This window comes from Trematomus bernacchii, unplaced genomic scaffold (genome assembly GCF_902827165.1).
Source record: "Trematomus bernacchii unplaced genomic scaffold, fTreBer1.1, whole genome shotgun sequence".
Taxonomy (NCBI): domain Eukaryota; kingdom Metazoa; phylum Chordata; class Actinopteri; order Perciformes; family Nototheniidae; genus Trematomus; species Trematomus bernacchii.
Window position 1 is genome coordinate 4,037,735 of NW_022987477.1, and position 24,247 is coordinate 4,061,981.

General features: G+C 41.5%; 1 protein-coding gene across 1 annotated transcript in view; it reads right to left on the bottom strand.

The window, feature by feature from the left end:
- Positions 1-24,018, bottom strand: part of LOC117494812 (cadherin-20-like) — a 56,086-nt gene extending 32,068 nt beyond the window's left edge. The window contains exon 1 of the mRNA XM_034145792.1: positions 23,913-24,018. The gene's annotated coding sequence lies outside the window, so the exon portion shown is untranslated. The remainder of the gene's footprint in view (positions 1-23,912) is intronic.
- Between the last annotated feature and the right edge of the window lie 229 nt (positions 24,019-24,247).

Below are 24,247 nucleotides of genomic sequence, written 5' to 3' on the forward strand. Positions count from 1 at the left end.
TGTAAGTGCTGTCATAAGGCTTCAGTGCAGCTGACATGGTTTTCCCGTGGCAAGATATTACTGTGGCTCGCAAACGTGCACTGATTTGTGGCGCAACATTATAAGTTATACATTATTTTTCCAAGTCATTATGTGGCAAATGTTAGGAACATCACATAAAGAACACACTGATAAAGAAATACACTTTGTTTTGTTTAAGTCAAATGTGTAAAACAAAAGTTTGAATTAATACAATGTTCTGACCAACTTGAAATAGAAATGCATTTACACATAAACTACAGTATAATCCACTATTAAGTGTTAAAACAAGTGTTATTGATGATATCCATATTACATGTTTGCATAGTGGTCACTTTAGAAATTCAAAAACTTTTTCAACTCTGTAATTATTCTACCAATTCTGTAATGAGAAAGATGTTGACAAGATTTAAGAATGAATTGGTATGAGGGCGAACGTGAGAGCTAATAAAGTTCTCTGTGAAGAATTAGTAAAGGTGTTGATGAATAAATGCCATGGAAACCAGCTAATTATTGGATAGATAGATAGAGAACTGGCGTCAGGGCCAGAGGGTTGCAGATTCGTAACCAGCCAGTGAATCCTCAGCCGTAAACTGATGATAAAAAACATCCTTGAGGTCTTCTGAAGCAGCTTTCATTCCTGATGCTATAAAGCAGCCAGCAGGAGAGAACTGTACTTGTGATGGCCATCTTCCGGATATTTGTGTACTGTGAACTGCGAAGAAATGGCAAGCAATGTTCCCGTAACTTTCCCAAAAATAGTACAGGTGGAAAAAAGGCTAAAGGACAGTGGATATTGATGAAATGGTGAATATGCCCCGTAAGCAAAAGTCCTAAAAGCAACACTCATAAACTGAGAAAAATAATGAGAATAATACAATAAAAAACTCAGATTAAAAAGTAATGCAACAGTGTAGCAGGAACCAGAACACAATGAAAACAGGCTACCACAATATAAACAGAATATTTTGAGTTTTAGCTTAAGGTGATTGGACATTCTCTAATTCCTTGGTTTTAGTTTAATCTTATGCCGGCTCTGAGAGTAATAAGCAATTACCGTGTGTTTATCCCCACAACTCACAGAGAACTAATCTGCACTCAACAGCCAGGGCCAAAAATAATGAAATTAATTACGAGCATTAAGGCTATGCAACTGGCAGAGAAAGGTAGAAATGTAATTATCCACTTTGAGACAGAAACCTGCCCGTGTTTCCCGTCTCATTGTGAGACTCTGTCTAACTATTATGCTTCTTCTCTTTCTTGCTCTTTAGTTCTTTCTCGATGGGAACATCACCCGCTGGTGCTGTTGCAAAAAAAGTATTCCAGCTTTGATCCACATCCACCTCCATCATTTTATGATTCTTTCTTGTGCTCTGCTTAAGTCCATTTAGTTTATACATTCTCATAACAGGCATACAATTGACAAGAAACTCAAAAAGATTGTATTTATTGTTTGATTACTTCCAGCTAATTATTTTTGACCTGGTTTTAGGGAAATAAGATTATAAAACTCAATTTAAAATAAATGATTCGTCCATAATGGGATTATAATGTGCTGTCCTGCAAGCTGGCTATGCTACATTGCACTGATGGGGTAATCTATCATCAGATGGAGAGTAGCCATTGAAATGAAATTCAGTTTAAGTTGCAGAAAAAGAATGAAGAAACCATGTGAAGGGAGTTTAGAATAATATTAGTTTGCTTATTTTAAGTATTTATCATTTGTGACTTAAAATCCATCCGAATAAGGTGCAATAACACATTGCTAATTTACTCTCATATTAAAGCAATATACAAGGCCTTCTTGCTATTGAACAGAGTGAGTCAGAATTGAAGTGCAGCAAACCTTAAACAGACGTTGACAGAAAGAAAACATTTCAATTAAGTTGTTTTTCTCCTGACGAGAGTTCAATTTGAATTGTTTTTGTAGCAATTTTCACTTAAAATCACCAAAATAAGCCATTAATCACAGCCCTGACATATTGTGCCATTTTGTAGTTGTTGTTGAGTCCATTTTGTGTCCACCCATAGACTATTGAAAATATTGTATAAAATATAAGTCTTTTTGATGGAGGTTATGTGACACTCAAAGTTGGCAGATTTCGCCGTCGCGATATAGATCAGCAGCTGGCAGCAAAATCATTCGACCTTTAAAAACCCAAATTGTCCTCAATTAAATAGTAAATAGGGTCAGACCGATGAAAATCGAAGATGTTTGAATTAAAAGTGTATCTGCTGTAGCTTCTGTGTCTTGTTAACAGGAGCTTGTTGTTTTCCTCCACCACATCCCTAGTGGCTGTGGTCAGTTAACACCAGCAGGACAAACCCTCTCCTGTTACCGCAAGTCCCTGGAGCGTTTGGCCTGGTTGTCATGGGAGACAGGATGTACCAGCCTTGTATTACAGCGGGCAGCGATTGTGCTGAAACATGACTCTGCCTTCAATGGCTATTGTTCTCATTCCTCACACCTTGCGCTGGTGGGAGAGAAGCGCCTCGGGGAGGTGGATTCCACTTTCACCTGTGCGCTTGTTCTCAGGGATATAACTAGTGCCTGTTCGGCCTGAAACGAACATCTCCCACTCACATTCACTCGTACTCTACACCTGCTCACACACACTCGCAAATCACACACTTCTCTGATCTCTCCACATCTACCTTCGGGCCATTGTGATCTTCACAAAAAACACATTTTTCCCGCACATATTTCCCACCTCATCTGCCTGACGAGAATTCTGACGCTAACTCATTTGCAGAAGCTCCAACCTCAGTCTTCCTCTGAGACTGTTTCTCAATCAAAAGGACTTTTTTGAGGCGATGTGGAGCGTGGCGCGGTGGAGTAATGGCGGCCTGTTTGACCCTGATGGATTAAATCTGGGCTGGTTTGGGGTGTTAATGGTCTCTCTGACAGTGTGAGGGCACTAAGCAGCGCCAATGGCCCTCTTTCACTGGTTTACTTTGCATTAACACAAAAAACACACATGCTCACTCCACAGTTATGCTAAATCATTTTCCAGGTCTTACAGTTATTGACTGGGGGTCAAAGTGTAAAGAGGGTCTCAACAACAAATGTATGAATAAGGACCTGCACACACACACATTGGAGTGTGTGTGTGTTAATGGCATAGTGAGTCAGCTGTGTAACTGCACAGAATCAGATGCAAGCCTGGTATTGACTTGTGCATAAATAAGGAGAAAGGGCAGGCGTCTTTTGAAATAAACCGAGAATGCAGTTTCCCATTAACTTGCTTGTGTGAATGTATCTCCACACAAGGATACAAAAGCTCACTGCTCTTTGCTTTTCCCCTCAGAGGACAGGGAGAAGCGAGGAGAGAGAGAGTGAGTAGGTGATTGAATTAATTATGTTTTATCACCTTTTAGCTGATTGAAGTCTACCCTACTCCCTTCAGACAGCTTGTGTTTGTGTCTCCGCGGCGCCAAATGGATCGGGCCTGTCACCCAGTGCAGCGCTGCCATCTCTGTTGTCAGAGACTTGGACTTTTGGATCTGAGAGCTCAGGCTGTGTTGTCAGTTGGTGTCTCTGCTGCATTTGTGTTTTTTTCCATCTTCCATTTCTTTGTCTCTTTCTCAGTAATTCATCTCCATCAAAAAAAGGAGCCCTGGGGCCTGCAGTGCATTTCTCACACAGTGAATGATGGGAAGGATTTCTAAAGCCCTGTATGTTTGTCAAGAAAGGTGTGTTGCTACTAGTGTTGTTTACCGAATCAGGTGTCATACTGTATGACCAAAAAAAACCAGAGCTGCAACTTTATTGATCAGCATTTTTATTGAATATTCTATGATTAGTGTTCAAAGCCCAAACTGACATCCTCAAGTTGCTATAATATCCAAAACCGCAATATTTTTAAGTTATAATGATGTAAAACCTAGAATATTGCATTTAGCATCACTGTACTTTCACCCTATATCAGTGCATTGTATTCTCACCTATGACTTGCATCCATCCACCTCCCTGTGTATGTGTTCTCTGTGGCACTGTGATAAACACATGTCGAGACTTCTGTGCGTCAATACGATCGATCGGCCGATGGATCACGCCTGGGGATAAATTACACACCGCTCACAATAGCCGACAATTAGCTAAACGGGCATTGATCCATGAACAGCTAACCAGAGAGAAGGGGAGCCTAAGTAAACAAAACCTGACACGTGAGTGCACAGATTGCAAAACAGAGAGGAAGAAAAGTTGTAAAAAAAAAAAGTTTCATAGATTTATTGTAGGGGAAGCAGGAAGCCACCCTCGTTGATGACATCTTCCTAACACAGGATGACACATCCCAGGTCCCAAACAACAGAATTCCTTGGTTGCTCTGCATGCTAAGGTTTGACATATGGGTTCCTGCAAGATATTGTTTACAAAGAGCTGCTGGGAGCTGGTGTCTGCATGCTGCATAATTCAAACCGAGGATATTTCTCCTTTTGCATACTGCTCAGAGGATTTGCCTCTTTCATGTGGTTCACTGCACTTTGGCAAATTCAGGCTTTACAGTAATTACCTACACACCTACAGCATGTGCATAGCTTTGACTCCAATCTACATAGTAATATACAGTAAAGCAGGCTATTTAGTTATTATTTTAAAATGACAGACTATCTGCTTGATTTTCTTAGTGTGATGATGTCTGTATGCATATTTATGACACTTTTCCCCTCCTTGTTCAGACAGGAATGCAATTACAATTACTAAAGACTGTGGTCATGGAAACGGTCTGATTAGTAAATTAATATGCAGTACAAACTTTACACTATTAGTCGGAAGCATGAAATCTGGACACACCATGACTTAAAGTTCCTGAAAGCTATGATTTTGATAGTGTTTTAACCCAAACAACCTCCCAAGTGTCATCATGTTTTGATTCAAATGTTGCTACATACTGATTGGTGCACTCATGTATGGGACATGACCAGACCCCGCCCACTTGAAACCTGCTTGAAACCTGCTTGAAACCAGTGAGAAAAGTACAGACAAAAATCTCTTGTGGAATCCTTTTGAAAGAATATATTTGATGGACTTGCTTTTGTTATTTCTCCTGTTTGTACTTGTTACACATAACTTTTCATACAAGAGCTGTTGACTGTTGTAAAAGTCATTCGTCCCCTGAGGATGTTCTTCACTCACATTATTTGGTGCTGCCCACCTATCCGCCTGTGCGTGGCACTCGTAATCACAGTAAAGCGAACCCTCCTGGGTATTATTATGACAATGACATTTGCCAATGGAAGGGCATGCAATCACAATAGATGTTTCCATTGCAGTAAAAATGATTTATAGCAGCTCTCATGGAAATGATGATCCAGAGAGGGCATGTTAGCGAAGTAGGATAATAGCACCCCCGTGCACAGCGGCCGACCCATCCACCATGGAGTGTGGAGCTCAGCCTTGACTGGCTCACAAACCCTGCTCCCCCCCCCCCCGCGGATGACTGAGCCTCTTGGCCTTCACAAAGTCTATTTCTCCCTCAGATAAACGCTGCTATAAATAAAATAGTACAAAGCCAATCACCTCACTGTTTAAAGAGACGTGCCACCTTCCCACACACGGGACCGTTTGTTTGATCTAATCTGTAGTTTGGTCTGGGGCCGTTGGTCTGCTCTTGGCCTGACTGACTGTTGGAGCCTGCTGCTGCTGTGTTTGTTAGGAGACCGAGCCCAGGCTGTGGGTGGTATTTGCCATCGGAGGATATTCAGTGCTGTAGACCAGATGGCCGTCAACCTCGTGTTGATCTTGGAGCGGGGTCTTGCCAAGACCGCTTTCCCCCCACAGCGAAATAAGAAGAATCGAGATGTTAAACATGCGCCCTTCCCCGAGCTGCTGGCCTCAGTGTACCGCAGAGGGATTACGTTTGTATCTGGCGGGGCAGCAGGAGCTGGTACAGGCTGTAATAGAGCCCAAAGGGAATAAGGCTGCCACAGTGATAGGATTCAACAAAATGACACAACCACAGGCCCAAGGGTGCCATCTACTTTCTTCATATTATTTCTACTCGCCTCTTGTTCGTGACAAGTTCACTTCTTTCTCTTACAGCATATAGTTCTACATCTTCTTTTAGTTTGATGTCTTAATGTGCAAGGTCAAAATCTTAAAAAGAGTTACCTACAATGCAACCTGTTGTGTCTCTGGCTAAGCAAGAAGAAACAAGGACATGGACCCAAAATATTGGCATTTTTTGAAGATATTCACTTTTTTGCTAGATGAGAGGATCAATACCACTCTCATATTTGTCTGTTTCCCCCTATTTCCTATATTTATTGTCTTAAAGGTGGGGTATGTAATTTATTTCAGAAACACTTTTTGTTATATTCCATGGAATGCTCTTAACATCCCGATAGCAATGAATATCTGAAGTGCTTTGACAATAAATACATAAAAAAATGTCATCTGTGGAAGCCGTGGCGCTGTAAAAAGCACGACCAATCATCTGAGCCGGCCCGGCTAAAATAACTGGATGGCCTACCTGCCTGTCAGCCTTCCATCTCGTGCACAAACTTATCTCGTGCCCTCATTGGTCATGTGCGCGTTCGTGTGTTGGAGGAGGGGCTCTATAAGGAAGTCTGAAGGAAGAGGCAGATTTTTTCCGGTTGTGTATTTTCAAATTCTAGCGTTTCTCCAAAATGACATACCCCACCTTTAATGCCCAGATTTGCGATCTTTTCATTTAACCCTCAGCAAAAGTGAAGCACACTTGTTTAATTTTGAACCTACTTAAACCTTTCCTTCAAAGATCATGGAGAAAAGACTTGCTAAAGAAAGACATCTGCTCCAAGTAAACGACATAATCCTGGAAGGTCAGCCATGAGTATTATCTTATCTCCGAAACGTTTTGCAAAATTATCTTTAAATTCCACACAAGCTCCAGCCTATGAGGGGCTTTACTCTGCTCCCCGAGGCTCTGCCTTGGCAAACCGGTGCTGCAAATTATTTTCCATTGAAATGTAGCTAAATACAGCCGGAAAGGTCACTAGATTACTCATGTCCCATGCTTATTTGCATATCTGTTACGCAATCATAATCTAATTATAAAAAGGATGGACTGGCTGTTAGTATTTTCCAAGCCTTTATCATCTCTATACAGTATATTTCAATCGAGTAAGAGGTGGAACTGAGGATCTAGAACATTGAATAAACACTTGAAGTTATGAAAACTGAATGGGAAAACCTTGAATTTGGAAGCGTTGTCCTGATTTGGGTCAGCTCTATGTTCCCTAAAAAAAGAAGACTTTTCTGAATACTTTTCTATGGAGTAGTAGAAGTAAACACGTGTCTTACAAATGCTTTGTTTGGGAAGGATACAACCCAAACACGTGGTAGCTCAGCTCACCGTCTGCACCTTCCTGCCAACATCCATTAATTAAAAACTTTTGGAAACTTTCGAAAGAAGAATGTGTTTACGCCACAATGAGCAAGTCTCGGAAAAAAAGTTGTTAAACTAACAATGTGTAACTGAACACCTGGGAGGGAAAAAATGAAAGCGAAGCACCGTAACAATACATCTGCCTCTTCAGATCCTCCACTGCTGTCCAACCGTGATTACATCTTCACTCCTAATGTCCAGCTCCCTCTCCACACTGCATTGAACGCCATTTCACTTCCAAAAAGTTAGCTTGGTGTGTCACTGAGCTTCCTGAATTAGACACGAGTACGCTGCTTTGCCCTCCAGTTGCGATCCTTCACCGTAACCCCAGAGCCTATCGTCCAGCCCGCTCCAAGTACCCCTCATTACATGTAATTCCCCCTGCTCCTGGCGACAGAGCCCATGTGAAGCTGTGGCTGTAGGATGCACTCTAATGTTGACCTGCGCATCTTCACGCCAGGTATTTCCCATCCCTGAGAGGCGCGGCTGTGCTCCTCTGATGCTGCGTCTAATCTATCTGGTAATTTGAAGCTTACTCTGCTGCAGAGGAGCAGCATCTCCCATCTCCTGCCTCCTGTCATGTCTCATGCGAGGTGGGGAGGGAGAATATTGGGTCGCAATCCCTTCTCAGCACGTCTGAAATGGAGTAAGGCTGAGGGGATGGCGAATGGATAAAAACAGCTCAGGAGCAGAATGCTGCGATGAATTCTCTGATCCTCGTCTGTGGGGTGTTTCACGAGCAGACGTGCCTCATCTCTAATTTAGCTTGGACATCCATTCAGGATGCTTCTTGCATCGTGACACTGAGAAGGTAATACAGATCAATTAGAATACGCCGACAGAAGGTTAAAAAAAATAGGAAATACATATGATTATAACATGTGTATCTATTCTCCTAATGCATAAGGATAGTATTGCATTTAATTTAACAAATATATTTGTTTAATTAGTTTAATTGATGAATTTTTGGAAAATGAATAATACTTTACTACTACTACTACTATTACAACTAATTATAAATAGTCATACAAAGTCATACAAATTCAATTAATATTGCTCAATTTTTATCTAAAATATATGAAATAATCTATTCAGGAAAATGATAAAATAATAATAATAATAATAATAATAAATGGAATTTATAAAGCGCCTTTCACAGGACCCAAGGTCGCTGTACATGGTACTACTAGGTGCAGCTGGAGAAGCGGCGAACAGTCTACGCCAGCGTCCTCTCTCAGCCAGCGAGAGAAAGACAAATTAAAGAATGTATTAATCTAATTGATTAATTATTTGAAAATGACTACTACTACTAAACATTATTATCATTATAATAATAATACTAATGATAATAATACATATTTAACTACATTTTATTCTTAGAAATATGATACAAATTTCAATAAATCCATTCAGGTAAGTAAATAATAATAAAATAAATCCTGTGTAAGAATCTCCCTCCTCGGTCCATCCCCCATGTCTCTCTCAAAGTGAGATCTGCAGACTTTGACTCCTAGACTTTAAGCTTTTCACATTTCCTCCACATCTCACTGCTGCTGGTCTAAAGATCAGCATTTGAGTGAAATGCGCACACTTTGTAGTGATTGTTCCCGCTCTGCAAACTTACGTCAAACTTCTCTTAATATTTAGCTTCCTCTCTGTACTTGTGAACTTCTCCCCTCTCGCATCCAACAGCATACATCAGCACAAAGCACAGTGTTTCTGAAGCTTGTTTTCTTCTTGTTGTTCTCCGTGGAGGAAAGGGATGAAGAGGAGGCAGAGCAGATGTCAGGATTGATAGCAAGCTTATCTAAACATCATTGATTTCACACGTTCTTACCGGGGCCAGCACAGGTTGGTTTCCTCCTTCAATGCCAAAGCATTTTACAGAGTAGCCAGGAAACTTGTCAGAGTGGATAATACTGATAAGAAGACACAAAAAAGCTCTCCGCCCACACCTTTCCCGCTCCCCTTCAACACATTTTTAAAAAGACAAGAGAGAAGGTTACTTTCCACTTTTGAAGCAGGACTCATCAGCGTGCATTGTACATGTGAAAAGGCAAAGAAGTGAACAAAAAGCAGAGGAACAAAAAATAATTGGGGACCAGCTCTAAAACCCTGTGCGGACTGCCCTCCTGCTTCTGTTAGTGTTTGACCTCCCCATTTAAGATGCTCCATCTCGGTACGTGTACACCTACTGAAGCATAAAAGCCGTCTGAGGCAGCGTGTTAGACAGACAGAAGAGAGAGGGGTGCAAACAGGGAAAACGAAAAAGGATAACAGAAGGAGACGAACCGAAGGAGACCTGTTAAAAACTAAACCCATTTCAACAAACGGTTCAATCTAGCAGCAAACTCTTTCTCAAAACATATCCAGTCATCTGGATTTGATAAGATCACTGAATGCTACATGAGATAATATCACTTTGTTTCAAGAAAACAACTGTAGCTGCATTTCAAATCCCCTGGCAGATTGTTTTACTCATTCTTAAGTGATGCAGTCTTTGTTGTCTGATTTCACAAAAGGATCCTCGATTAAAGCAACAGGTACTTTGCTAGGTGCTGAGATTTATGGCTCCCTGGCAGCCAAATTGTTCAAATGTAACATTGGAGGCAGCTGCAATGTGCTATAAAGGGTATAAACAGTTCCTTTTATGTCATTTCAGGACATTTTTGTATGAAACCCTCCAAGTCACTGATGGTTTATGGAAGTTATCAAATGTCTTTCCTGTTTAAAATGCTGCTAGTGCCAACACGGAAGAATAAATAAAAGGGCGTTCAAAAGATATGAATAGAATGGGTATGGCATCATGAGGTGAAGATTATAGGTACGTTTTAGCACATTTTGATTGATCGCTAAGGTCACTTATCCCCTCCTGAAAAAAAAATCACGGTTTTGTTTTATGGAGTGCAGAATGTAGTGAACCAACGCGCACCAGAGCACAAAGCCATCATCTAAATTTGGCTCTGTTTAGACAAAGTCAAATGGCCTCCCAGTGTATCTGTGCCTCCTCACCTCACACCCAATAACTCTCCCCTCTGGAGGTCCGGCTAAATCTCTCCCCCCCCTCACCCTATTGGTTATTTATCATTCCTCTGCTCAGATGATGTATTCAGCAGACTCGTAGCCAAATGCCACGGATTGCCTCTGCCTGACTGTTGTGTTTACTTCCTGCTCCCGTACCCCCTGTGACACATCCCCGTCTTTAAAGTGCAGCTTTGATGGCACATTTGTTCAACATGACAATGCGGGTTCTCCGCCCCGAGGCAAGCTAAAAGAAGCCTGTACACGCATCACGCTGTGCAGGCGCACCAGTGTTTGCACACACATGAATTTATGATTACTTAGCTTCAGGTATCCGCTGGCTGAGCTGCTGTTTATCCTGCTCATTCAGGTGATTTGTACAGGAACACAAGAACGATGAGTGTTCTTATTTGACTTCCTCCAAGGTCATTACATCTATGAATAGTTTATAGTGTTCACATATTATAGATAAAAAAACTCACCTGCCAACATGAGCGCCCTGTTTATTAAATATTGCCTTCCTGATGCAGCACAACGTGTCTCTCAGCATTCCCCGCTTATTATGGGGTTGAAGCAAGATCCACCAACATTTCTCCTCCTAAATGCACCCAGGGCTCCGAATCCATTAGTGGTTATCACCTCAATCACACCAGGGAAAGGGAGGCAATCTTCTGAGCAGCAAGGAGGGTAAAGGGGGGGGGTGGGGGGGTGGTTTGTGCGTGAGGAGGACACGGCTTGGTAGGGGCGAGCTCTCACAGGGTTAAGAGGGGCAGGACATGCTCCACAGAGAGAATCACTCAGCCTTATTGTGCGGACTAAATCAGAAACCATTGCCGGCCCATCCATCTCTCTCAGTTGGCACTATAGGTGGAGATACTTCAGAGTGTGATTGTGCGTGCCTTCGTGTGCGATTGTGTTGTTGTGTGGAAGTGGGAAGAAAGAACAGGGAAAGGAGGGTGGGGAGGGGAGGGAGGGGGGGTGAGGAAGAGTCTTAAAAGCCTTAAGCTTTGCTTCCTGTCTCCTGAAATCCACCGCTCCCATGAATCACCATCGCTGCTGTTTTTAGCCCGATTACTTTTCTTCCACTGCTCCACAACTTATTTAATTTCTACATGAGCCTTCAGTAGGCACCAGCGAGAACCATTTTATGCTTCTCTTCACAGGGAAAAATAACCAGGAAATTTGATAATCTTGTTGCTGGAGCATACAACTAATATTAACTTCAGATGCATTGTTGTTTCTTTGTGAATAACTCATGAATAACACTTCAATATTTAGATAAGTTTAAGCATTTAGCTGTAGTGACATTTTACGCATGTTGACATTTGGACCGTTTTTTGATTGTTGACCCTTTCACAGGCTTTTAAATGGACAAATCTGCAGCCTTTTCACTTTTCTCCAACCTTTACACCACCTTGCCACCGGCTGTTAATCTCCCCTAATCTGCAGGCAGGTCAGGACAGCGCAGGGCAGCCGAGTTATTGGACAGAGATATGACTTATTGCTCACTGGACCTTAATTTCCTTTTAGTGGTGGTGGAGACGCGTCAATTATAAACTTAAATAGCCTAACTTTAAAAAGTGACCACCACTTCAGTTGATTGCATGAGCTTTCCATTGTTTTTAGAAGACGTTCCCGGTGTATTATAATTGCCTCTGTAATATGCAGAGCCTTTTATCCCGCTCATAAAAGCCAGCCACATTAATCACGTTGTATTGGTGTTGGTGAGCTATACGAGATGATTGGGACAATAAGTGGTGCGTGTCTTTGAGAGATGCGAGCCTCGGAACGTGTCAGCCAAACTAAGTTCCCAACCATTAAATGTTATGACACTGTACCTCCATTAAAATTTGGGATATTAATCATATCAGAGGCCTTGGAGGACGGGAAAGAGACGAGTGCCAAAGTATTCTGTGAAGTTCATTCTTCGGTGTCACTCACGCTTCTCCGGTAATTGTGGAGCAGGTCATATATGGAAAAGGGAGAAGGGAGGAATAAATAGATTCCTCGAAAACATGGCAGGTTTAATTTGTTAGCTTGGATAAAAATTGGCTGGTGAGGAAAACAAACGACGGTTACAGGGGCTGATGGTACCAATTCGTCAGGAGAAGATTGAGGAGCTGTTCTAGAGATAGCTCACGTCTCCATAAATCATGTTGACAATTGACTTGAACTGCAAGAGGAGGAGGTCTCTCATAAAGCCAGCCTGAGCAGCACTGATATAGGACATCTCCCTCCCACATCCTAGAAATAGAACGACAGCTTGATGTATCGAGGATGGCCTCTGATGGCTGACTAAAACACTCTCTCCACACTCATTTAAAGTGCTAATCTGATTTCTTTTTAATTCAACTTTGGCGTAGTTTGTTACCATCGCTGTTGTGTTCCTTTCCAACAATCACTTATCAAACCGTGTTGGCGTCATCCATTCTGTTTCCTGTTGATGAAGATGAAGTTTATGCAGATAGGCATCTTTTTTTGTCCGCGATGCACTACTGCAAATATATGAAACACTAATTCATCACCTGTAAACTCCAGCGAGGGAGATTAATAACTCTTATTTACTGGCTTTGAGTTTAATATTTTTCTATTTACATACAAACAACTACTTGTGAGTTGCTCTCTAACATGCAGTGCTTCAATTTGTACTGACATCCTTCTCCTTTTGAGTTTGAATGAGCTTTATGTAAATTGCTTTGGGAAAAAGCAGTTTAAACCTCGGATTAAAGAAGTCTACCAAATCTGGATGGACAGTCGGATTGCAATACATAATACCACTGGATAGAATGTATGTGCGGGAAAGCCTTATGTTAATGTAACAAACATTAGTGCAACACTTGCAAAAGCATTAGCTAACTCGATAATGCTAACGGTGTAATTGTACCTTTATATTAAAAACTACTGTCAAGTGTTTCGGTATTTAATAAGCTAAGGATGTATGACTCAAACTGCATTTCCTGGATCACGTTTCATCCTTTAACAAGCACATTGATCACGATTTAACTGCTTGCAAAGTAATTAAGGTTCACTCACCACACCTATTACCCCTGGATATGAAGCTTTGCCAGCTTATGATAAGCAAAACTAAATATGTTCTCCTGGCTATTAGGAGTTCCTTCCTCTTACTCTACGGTGTAATCTCTCTCATCTCACTGCCTCTCATCTTTCCAACACACCTCTGGTTGTAGTGCAGATGCAGGAGACAAACAAACTAAGTGCGTTAAAAGGTATGATATTTCAGATTTATTTACAATACTGTACATGCGATATGAGCCATGACCTGTTGATAGGATCAGAAAATGTGATGAGATAACTAAAAGTAGAACTTTGATATGCAGCATGACTATTACAGGAAGCAGTAATGTGATTACAGAGCTCTCTAATCCATTACTTCCAATGGAATTGTCTACATACATGCCGAACATGTCGTATCACTTCTCACTGTGTTTTCTCTGTATGTGTATTACTACTGTGCCACCCAGTCGAGTGTGTAAGCTTCTCCCTCTCCCTCACTGCGTCCTCGGCGGCGGCTCAGAGAGCTTGTGTTCATGTGGGTTTCACCAGATGTTGATTCAACCGCTGAACAGATGACAGACTCAGCCAGCAGCTGAGGAGACAAATCCACAGTCCAACACTTCCACTGCGCTGTTTCACTGCCTGCTTTGTTTGTATACGTCTGTCTCTTTCTTACTCACACCGTATGAATGTTCTTCCAGCTTGGCACATTGGCATGGATCGTCTACAAACAGAACCACACAGTCGCTCTCTTCCTCTTGGGTTTAAATTCTCCATAACTGTCTTTTTTTACGAGATGAAAGTTGCAAATTATGATTTCAAATCGGCAGTAAACTAAAAAAAGTGCAGTACGTGTTATTAAGTTGTACTATATGGAGCGGTGTTATTGCAGGGAATAAACCGCGCTGTACTGTAGCGCTTTCCTCCTGTAGTAATTTACTCTAGTTGCTCTAATAAACAGCCATAAAAACAAATTCATCCGGCAACGCAGAAAGTGTAAAGCTGTCACTGGTGTAATGACAGATTGCAGAGTCTGCTGAGCAAATAAAACATGAAGGTGTGAACTCCTTTTCTCAAATATGGGTTCTCATAAATATGTGGCCTAAAACTCCTATTACGAAACAAACAAAACAGAACATAATTACTGTTATTTTAGACGTGTTTGGTTTGTCCGCTCTCCAGAGAGTTAATAGCAAGGGATTTGTTTAAGTGTAGTTCAGAATCTCAAACCATAAACTCACCCAGCCTGCAGCACTTTCCCAGATGTTATCTAATCTTTGAAATACTACCTTGTCGTCCACAGAAAAAGTCCATCCTAAAACACTTACACCTCTCTGCTGAACATCTATCTCTTGTTGTTTGGTGGTATATGTATTCTTTTTAATGAAATACCCGAACCACAGGCGCGTCTGATAGCAACATTTCCAGCCATCAGAAGCATCAAACAGAGAAAAATCCATTGTAAGACAGAGCAATTTCTCAAACAACAGTGGGTTCAGTAGACCACGATGACATACCGCTACAGGACATGAGCGCACTACACGACTCCCATCTTTTCTCCACCGTAGCTCACATGTAACCCACAGCTCCTGTCTGCCACTTTTCAAAAACATTTTCTGGGAAATGTTACAAATGACAAACTGAAGTTGACATACACAAACCAGGAGGAGAGGAAGTGTATACCTGAAAAATAAAGCCCCAAACATCCTATCTGAAATGCTTTGACAGAGAAAATGACACATTTCTTTTTAAATAATCAACAAGTCTGAAAACATTTGCTATTCTCATCACATGTTAAGTGTGTAAAGCAGGTTAACAGGTTAATTCACTTTCACTCACTATGCTCATTCTCCTTGAAATAAATCAAGAGAGGAAACTGAGGCACATTCATTATGAATGCATTCCTATTCTTGAATGTGCGCTGTGCAGCCTCCCTTCTCCTTGTGCTTAATTTACGTCTGGCTCTTCAAATATTTAAAGGTAGGATTGGAGAATTAAAGTGACTGCAAACATGGATCCCATGGCCCACTTGACAAGGCGAGGAAGATTGTTGTACAAGACAGGCACTTACTCAAACATATGGCCACGGGAGCTAACGGAAGTTAAGAAGGGAGGCTAAAACCATTGGGTGTCTCCTGCTGGCAATGCTCCAGTATATATCAAACAATTCTTTTTAGGGGAAACTAGATATTAAACGAAAACCAGTAGGCAAATCATTTCTTAATTTGCGCCTAGTAGACTATTACATATCACCAAATTACAGCCCTTGATACTAACATTAAGGTCATGTAATTTAAATGTAATGTTTATTAGACAAAATATACATTATCTTAAGCAGACTCAGTAGTTACTTTTACATTTTTTAAAACAGTTTTAACTTCTCTCAATGAACCTGTTCCCAGCAGTTGTTTTCTTCCAACAAAGGTTCAGTTAACCCCTGTACGTTATCTGTCCTGCACTAAATGGCAGACATATAGAGTAAGTGTTAGGATGCGTGGAAGGGTAGGACCCAAATGCAGACTATCAAAAAAGGTAACAGGTCTCGTAACAAAAAGCGAGCTTTATTTTAAAAGCTGATCAAAAACAAGGCCGTGACCCACATGGAGGAAGACAGGAAAAACCAACAATGAACCGACAAGGCACACAGGGGAAGACAAGACTAAATACAGAGAGGGGTAATCACAAGACAAGACACAGCTGGGGTAAGGGAGGCAGAAACACAAGGGCAACAGGTGAACACAATCAGACAATCAGACACACCAGGGAAACTAACGACAGGAAGGCAAACACAAGAAGAAGGAACAGAGAAGACACAAGGAGGAAAACATTTCAAAACAAAAGGTGGAAAATGAAAACATAAATACAAAACCGTAACAGTAAGTGAAAACCAGGCAAACATAGTGGAACAGCAGATACGAGATAGATATTTTTCCAAGAAGGCAGAAACTGTGCATATGTAATGTCGCAAACTGAAAACCCATCAGTTTCGACTATACCTCGGCAATTAAACTCTTGAAAAAAGCACTTTAAAAAGTCAATTTAGGCCTTGTAACTAATTCACCATGCACTTACAATGGTATGACCTGCTTGAATTGAATGTATCTGCACTTTCCTTGTTGTTGGGAGTTTGAGTCTTGATGTTTTTCGCTTTGGATAAAAGGGTCAGCTAAATGAAATATAATGTGGTATAGACCAAACAAGAGCAAAAAGTAAGATTAGTAATGTACTGAAAAGTGTAGGGTAGACAGAAAAACAACCCAATCTCCTGTATTTATAAAGAGGCAACTGTTAGCTTGCATGTATGATTTGTCAACTTTATAAAGTGATCTTATGATGTATCATGAGGTTGTGCTAATTCTTCAAATAATGACTTTGCGTCCTACATCAAATCCATTTTGCTTAAGCCTTCAGACACATCTATTGATCTGCAAACGATCAAAACCATGCTTGCTGGGAAATGGTAACAGGTTTTCCACAAGTTTGATTTTTAGCTCTACCACATGAGACACTTAAACTTCCTCAGGAGACACATGAGACCCTAAATATCGCACAAAGACGAATTGATCCACCTTCCTGACTGGGAATTCCCGTAGACAGCCGATACGGAACTCGTGCTGCGGTTATTTCCTCTCTTCACTCCGCTTCTACATCTTCCATTCTGTCTCATGTACGCTCCTCGGATGAAGAAGAGGACACAGGTAATAATATTTCAAAGAGAGGGCGGACCGTTGTTGAAGTGTTTGTTTTCAGAGGAGTTTTGATTCCGGATGAAGGGGGGATTGCTTTTGAGTGAGATCAAACAACTCCCCTGTTTGTGTGTGTGTGTTTGTGTGTGTTTGTGTGTGTGTGTGTGTGTGTGTGGGTGTATGGTATGTACCCCGCCCCCACCACTCCCACCCATCACAGCTACATGGCATCACTGATGTCGGCCCCGTCAAACAGCCTGCATGAACGCAAGGGACTCAAAATGCGTTTTGATTGGAGCTCCAGCAACATGTATCATTCATGCAAGAAAATATAATGTCAACAAAATCAATCATAAATCCTTATTATTTTTCTTTTTTGTATCATATATAAAAACGAATATGACAAAAGAGGAACAACCAAACATCTTTTTATTTTATTAAGCCTGCATTAACTCATTTTGGGAACATTTGGGGGTCTGTTTAAAACACTAATGCCAACTTGTATTATATTGATTTGGCAAAGGTTTTATCAAACAGTTTTTTAATTGCAGTGGATATGAGAAACTTTAACATGGATTTGGAGTATTTTTATTGGCCTTTACCAAATCTTCAGGGATTTATTTATGTATTTGTTTACATAATCTTGCCTTTTTTAGCAGGGCAGGTAGTATACATACATAGGGGGGTTTTGTAGCCAATTATCTGCAAGAAAAATAATTGTTGGAAATGTGAACCAAGACAGGGGGCTTAACCAAGCATTGAAGCTCCTAGTCAAATGATAATTCCCTTTGGCTTGATCCCTACAACCCGTTTCACATAACATATTGTCATTTTCATAATTACTAGTATAACATATTGATTGTAGCTGCTTTATACTGTAAGCCCCAAAGTTGTTGATTTAGCAGATCATTTCAACACTTTACAGAATAATGTGTGAGGCTGTAAGTCAGTTTGATGGTCGTGAAGTAGAGTTTGGCCGGGGTGGATGAGTCAAAAGTATTTTATTTCCAGTACTGTAAGGCAAAACATGTATTGTGAAGAGTTTTGCTTTCACCTCAAACAACCAGCAATTCTTCAGTGTCCCCGCAAACAGCGGGAAAGAAACAGATGTGAGACTTCTCTTTTCTGCCTCTGTCTTCTTTGTCTACATGACTCTCACTCTATTGATCGGATGCTTCGGGATATGGGAGAAAAATGATGTTTGAGGATACAGCTCAGATAAAAGCTTCCCAGCCAATCAGAGAGCAAACTGTATCCTACAGTGCAACATGTCTCCGAAACTTGAGTCACACATCCTCCAAGAGCTCCAAAAAATAAACCTCATTACACATCAGTCAGATGACTGTCATGGCGAGACACTCTCACTTCCCTCACAGCTGCAGTGGATCCGGGTGATAACTGCAGTATGGGGCCCCTGTGCAATGTGTAAAGTGTGCGGGTATATGTGTGTTTGTGTGCATAAGCAGAGCCAACACTCGGCACCTGATCTCGTGCTTCTCTTTCATCCCGGCGTCTGTGGCAGGCTGCCACAGGCACATATCATTTAACACACTACACCTGTTGGGATGAATTTGATACCTGACAATAATGGATTGGAGTTCAAGGGAGGGGAACGCGGACAGGAAACTTTTCCAGAGGTCATATTTCATGAGCAATCTGCGCTGATGCATATCCCCCTCCCCCCTGCTTTCAGAGGTGACGGACAAAGAAACACACACACACACAAACACGTGCTCCAGAGGCAGGTTACACGTCAAGCCTCGACATGAAAGGAGGAGAAACTCAAAACCAGTGACTGCATGAGCACACATGATCTCAGAAAAATACATATTGAATGCTTTTAATGGGAAATGCATCCATGGTTCAACTGATCCATGTTTCATGAATAGGCTTTTTATTTTCATGTTCTGGTTTGTGTTGAATAGCAGATGTAGGATCCACCTATCTCTATCATTGGGTGACAGTGGCTGCTCATTGATTGGACATACTGTGTCCCGTGCTCGAGTTGTCTTTTGTTATTTGGGTTATTTGGGTGTACAGCGTTTTGAGTTGTCCTTGGGTCAAATTTGGACAGGGTCTGACTGTCCTTGAGTTTTCATTTCATTTTTTTCTGATTGTCCATAGCACATTTCTGACCATAAAAATATTTAGGATATTCACACGTCGTACTACAAAGACAGATGCTCTCAAAAATGCATACAAAACCTGAATTACATTATCTGAGACAACAGATGATTTCTGTCAGGGCTGTTCCAAAGCGCAGTGGACAGAGTGATGAAAAGTAGCCTTATACTGCGTGCTGCTGCAGAGTACAGAAACCTAATGGATCTCTGGGTCAGATTTATAGCCGCTCATCCCCTCCATTGCTATAGGAGAGAAAAAGTTGACTGGAGCTCACCGACTCCAGAGACTATAATTCATTTCTCCCCTCTGCACTCCGTTTTATTCCGCCAGAGTACATTCGTGAGTATTGGACTCCTTCTTTGGGCCAATAAAACGTAATCGCTGTCTGCCAGAACCAAGGTCACACAGTATTCCTTATGCAAAGCGATGATTATTTTGGCCTCGGCTGAAGGTCGATTAGCTGTTTATTTTACGCCTATGCCCGAGAGATGGATTGTTAAAAATTAAATAGATGATGTTTGCTTTTCATGTAATTACCGACCTTCGTTTGCACTTATATTTCCGGTGCTCTAATCCAAAGTGGGATAACTGAGTAGGTAGCGTGTTTGAACAGGTTGACAGTGAGCACATATTCTGTCGCATGAATTAAGCTGGTGACATTTCAATAGAGGGACAGCTTCCTCAACAGCTGGGTCTCCGCTAATGTCAGTTTTTGACAGTTTGACATCATCCTGTTTGCTTTCCATCCTCCCATCCTATTGCACCATGTATGGACAGTTTCTCCCTAAGTTTAAAAGTCCAGCAATTTTGATTTTGCAGTGCTGAACTACAGCTTGTTTTTTTTTACCAATTTGAGCCATGAGGTCCAACTCAAATGTGTAGAGAAGTCATTAAGCTCAGGAAATATGCACATTTCTTTTTCAGTGTGTGCATCTATTGGGGCTGAACTTGGAACATGGTGTCCAGTTCCCTTAATACTGCCATGATGCCTGCTGCCGATTGGACGTAGGAGAGCTTTTTAACAGCAGAGCTTTAGACTTGTCAGAGTAAGAAAAAGGTGGAACTAATGAATTGAACGATGGCTCAGTTTCATTAAATGTCCCAGCAAGCTCTTCCAGTGCCTCCCTAATGTCAAATTCAGCCATCACTAATCTTGGGCTATTAAACACACCTGTGCTTTTATTCTGGAAATTCAGCTTTGAAAAAGACATGAAAGCAGGAGGCTTCGGCTTTTCATCATGACCATTTGCAAAACCTTTGGTGATGTAAATAAAGTGCAAGAGATTTTAGATGGCTTTAAAGTTTACCCACGAGGTAGCCTCCTAATGATTAGCATGAGATACTAACCAAATATGGTTAGACACATGCATTTAGTCTCAATGAAGCTAACAGATTTCTGATTTGATCTTTGTTTCAACAAGGAACATTTCTATCTGTCAAAATTGTTTTTCTATCAAGACCACACACCTGCTTGGGTGAGCTGTCTTTTTTTAATAGGAAATCCTCATTGTTCAGTGAAAACTAATGAGGTCCACAGTGTGTAACAGTGTGTAACAGTTAAATTAAGTTAGGTGTGTGCTCTGACTGCTCTGCTGTCCACAGTGAGGACCACAGAGAGGGAGGCAGCTCTTCTCCCGGATCTGCTTCATTTGTGAATTGATTTTTTTTTACATGTGGCCTTGAATGTTTGAAATTTCCTTCTTAAAACCTCGTCGGAGCAGTACGGGGGGGAAAGGACCAGGGAGAATCAATTCGAATTAATTTCAGAGATGATGTGTTCCTGTCTGTTACTTTAAGCAACTCTCATTTTGAATGCATATATTGCCTTAGAGTCAGTAAGTTCTGGTAAAGAAAGAATGAAGTGAGAACATGATTGCTTTCTTCAATTCCAGAGGGAATGTTTCACTGTCTGAGTTTAGAGGGAGTTGCAGAAGCAGCTTAATGAAATGAAAACCTGCATCTTCTGGGCACTGAGGAATTAGTTCCGACTAACACACTAACAATGGTCCATGCACACTTATTGTAGTGTATTTACTGTGAGGGGAAAGGGGAGGTTTTGCCGGTGTTTAAAAACCCACGATGCCACAGGAATTGACTTATTTCTGGCTTTATATGTTGGATAAGGTGGAGGAGTTGTATTAGCGGTGTTGTTGCTGACATTTGAAATGACTGTGGTATTATTTACTGCCTCATTGTGTTTGTCTGCCATGCGCCTTTTGTGGTGCTAAACAGATGCTTCTAAAAAAAAGAGCTGACCAGGACTCATTGTAATTGAGTGCACAACATACATTATATTGTTAAAGTAATTTATAATCCTTTCCACAGTTTGGGACGGAATATAAATGATATGTATGTTATGATTGGTAAAGATTGGATTGGTAGTTGTGCCAATGTATGAAAGAGACTCTCAACTTACTGAGTGTCCCAATAGTATGCATTGAGATTTTCTACGATCCATTACTTCCTATTAAAGGGGCCCCTGTGCTAGCCAGCTAACCAATCAGAGCAGACTGGGCTCTGGTTTCAGACAGAGGGTGAAAAGAGGTGCTGCAGCACAGACAGTATGAGAAAAATAAAGAGCTTTTTGAACATTAAAGCATGGAGACATGTCCCAGTAGAGACACTAAATACTAATATGAACCTGAAAATGAGCATAATAGGGCATAGAAAAGAAAGCTAAGGAATAGAAATAGGATTTTATGGGAAAAATAAAAAAAGTTGTTTGTCATTGGTTCAATCCAAAATCATGAAATTCCATTCGTTTCAGTTTCAAACAATACTTATACAACATTTCTATTATACAGTATAGCATCTTCACACTTTCCATTGTGGACAAACTGGTTAACAAAGTCAAGGGTGAGATTCTTCAGCGTGACACAAGCATGACACTAACCAAATCCACCAGAAGTATGCATTGTAGTGTTCAGCTTGTGTTGAAGTGGCTACAAGCGCCCCAAGGTCAGTCAATCCATCAACAGCTCACAGCTCCAACAAAAAGATTCGCTCTGTTACAAAATCCTATGAGGCTGCTTCGTGTTCAGAAAACATATGTCTCCTTTTCACACCAGGTGTCAATTTCAGCTATGTTTCTAACCAGAGGGTATTTTTCACCGCGGTGACATCCACTCTCGGTGTCACGTATCACTGGGAAAATGTGCCGCATAATGATCGAATCAGCCAAAACCAGTTTTTCAAAGGAACAAAAGCTAATTTGAGGTAATATGACACCGGCCCCGGCTAAAACGTAACAAGACAGTTGGACAAGCTCGAACACACTTCCTCTGACACCTGGTCTGATGGACCTGACAATCTTTCCCAGACCACAACAATGGCGACAGGGTCATTATTATTCTTGGGGCTCTCAAAGGCGCCTTCTGGTAGCACACAAAGGCCCATCAGGCACCAGTCCCTGCAGCCATTCAATTAACAATTTACTGGGCTATTGATTTCACCGCAAAAGAAGTGTCTCACATGCTGCTGACAACAAGGAGCCTTTTACCAGCCTTTAACCTAAAGAGATGATGACTTTGAAAGATTTGTTCAGTGAACACAAACAAAAACCCCCTTAAATCAAGCTTTTTACAACTTCAGTCACCCCTCTGAAAATGTAGCTTTTTGCAATTTCTGTGTGACATTAAAACTGCGAAAAAGTCAACCTGATTCCACACGCTTTTACCGTGCCAAAATCCCCCAAATTCCCACAACGCCGGCAAAGTCACAGAGTTTTGCTCTATTAAATCTCCTTCGACACTCAGAGGCGACTGATGCTCCAAGGTTGATATACGTCATGTTTGGGGACAGCCAAAAGCAGACCTTTTAATAGAAATCCTACCCACATATGTTTAATATTCACTGCAGAGCTTTACAGAACATAGCTGTTGATGCAACACGAGTCGAGCTGATTATAGGGCCAATTGACACCATAATGGAAGTGAGAGGGGAGGAGCCGACGGGGGAGAGTGAGTGTCAACCGGAGAGTTAGTGGAGAGGGACTTGGTGGAGGAAAGCGCGACCAGGAGAGAGTACATGTAGATGCTTAATGAATTCGGTCACAGCTCCGCACAATGAAATCTTTATCCGTGGGGGGATGAGGCAGGGGACTTGGCAGAGCCCCGGCGTATCTCGGCGGGGGTGAAAAATAGAAATCCCACTGTCCCTTGTTGGCTCTCCCTCATGTCAGCTGCCGTGGTTACTGAGTTGACTGCCAGCGAGCCCCCGACACTCCGGTCCTCCATCCCTCCATCCCTGCTCTTTTGCTCTATCTGTCCAACTCTCCCTCACACTCGGGTATTTCTTTTCAACCTCTCCCCCTGTTCATTTGAACTCCCCGTTTCTCCCACAGATCTCCGCTTTTATTCTCAGCTTATCTTCTTGTGTTTTTTTTCCCTCTCCTCTCGCAACTCTATTTGACTTCACACTGTTGTCACACCGCTTGCACCGCATGCTGCTCAGTCAAATAAATCAAGTGGAAATTGCTGCACAGACTCAATAAATAATCTTCAGGACAGCAACTCATACATAAGGAGAAGACTTACCGTATAACAGGTTGTTCTGATCATTATTTGAAACAAATCACTGTATATGTTGGAGGCATTTCATTTTAACACAGATTTAAGTTGTCAGTATTTTTATCAGATGCATATAAGCAATAAAATAAATAGTAACAATTCAATCTTACCTTTAAAGCCCTAGATTGTAGTTTTTCAGAGAAACTTCTCCCTTGCAGCCGATGGAAATTACTGCACTTTTCTTCTTCTTCTGTATTTCTATGTCTCAGTCTTTCCAGTGGAGATTATCTTCTGGGTTTTGTAGAGAAGTCCAGCTGACCCCTTTGCAAAAGAGGAAAAAAAAAAGACCAGAGAGCAAGAGCTGGCACCTCCTGATCAACTCTGCTCCTTCCAGCGCTCGGGGTGAGAGAAGTGTGAGACAAAGTAATCTTCAGGTGGAATTGTAAGTCTTCCTCCCTCCCTCCCTTCCTCCGTCCTCTCCCTCTCTCTCTCCTCCCTCCCTGCG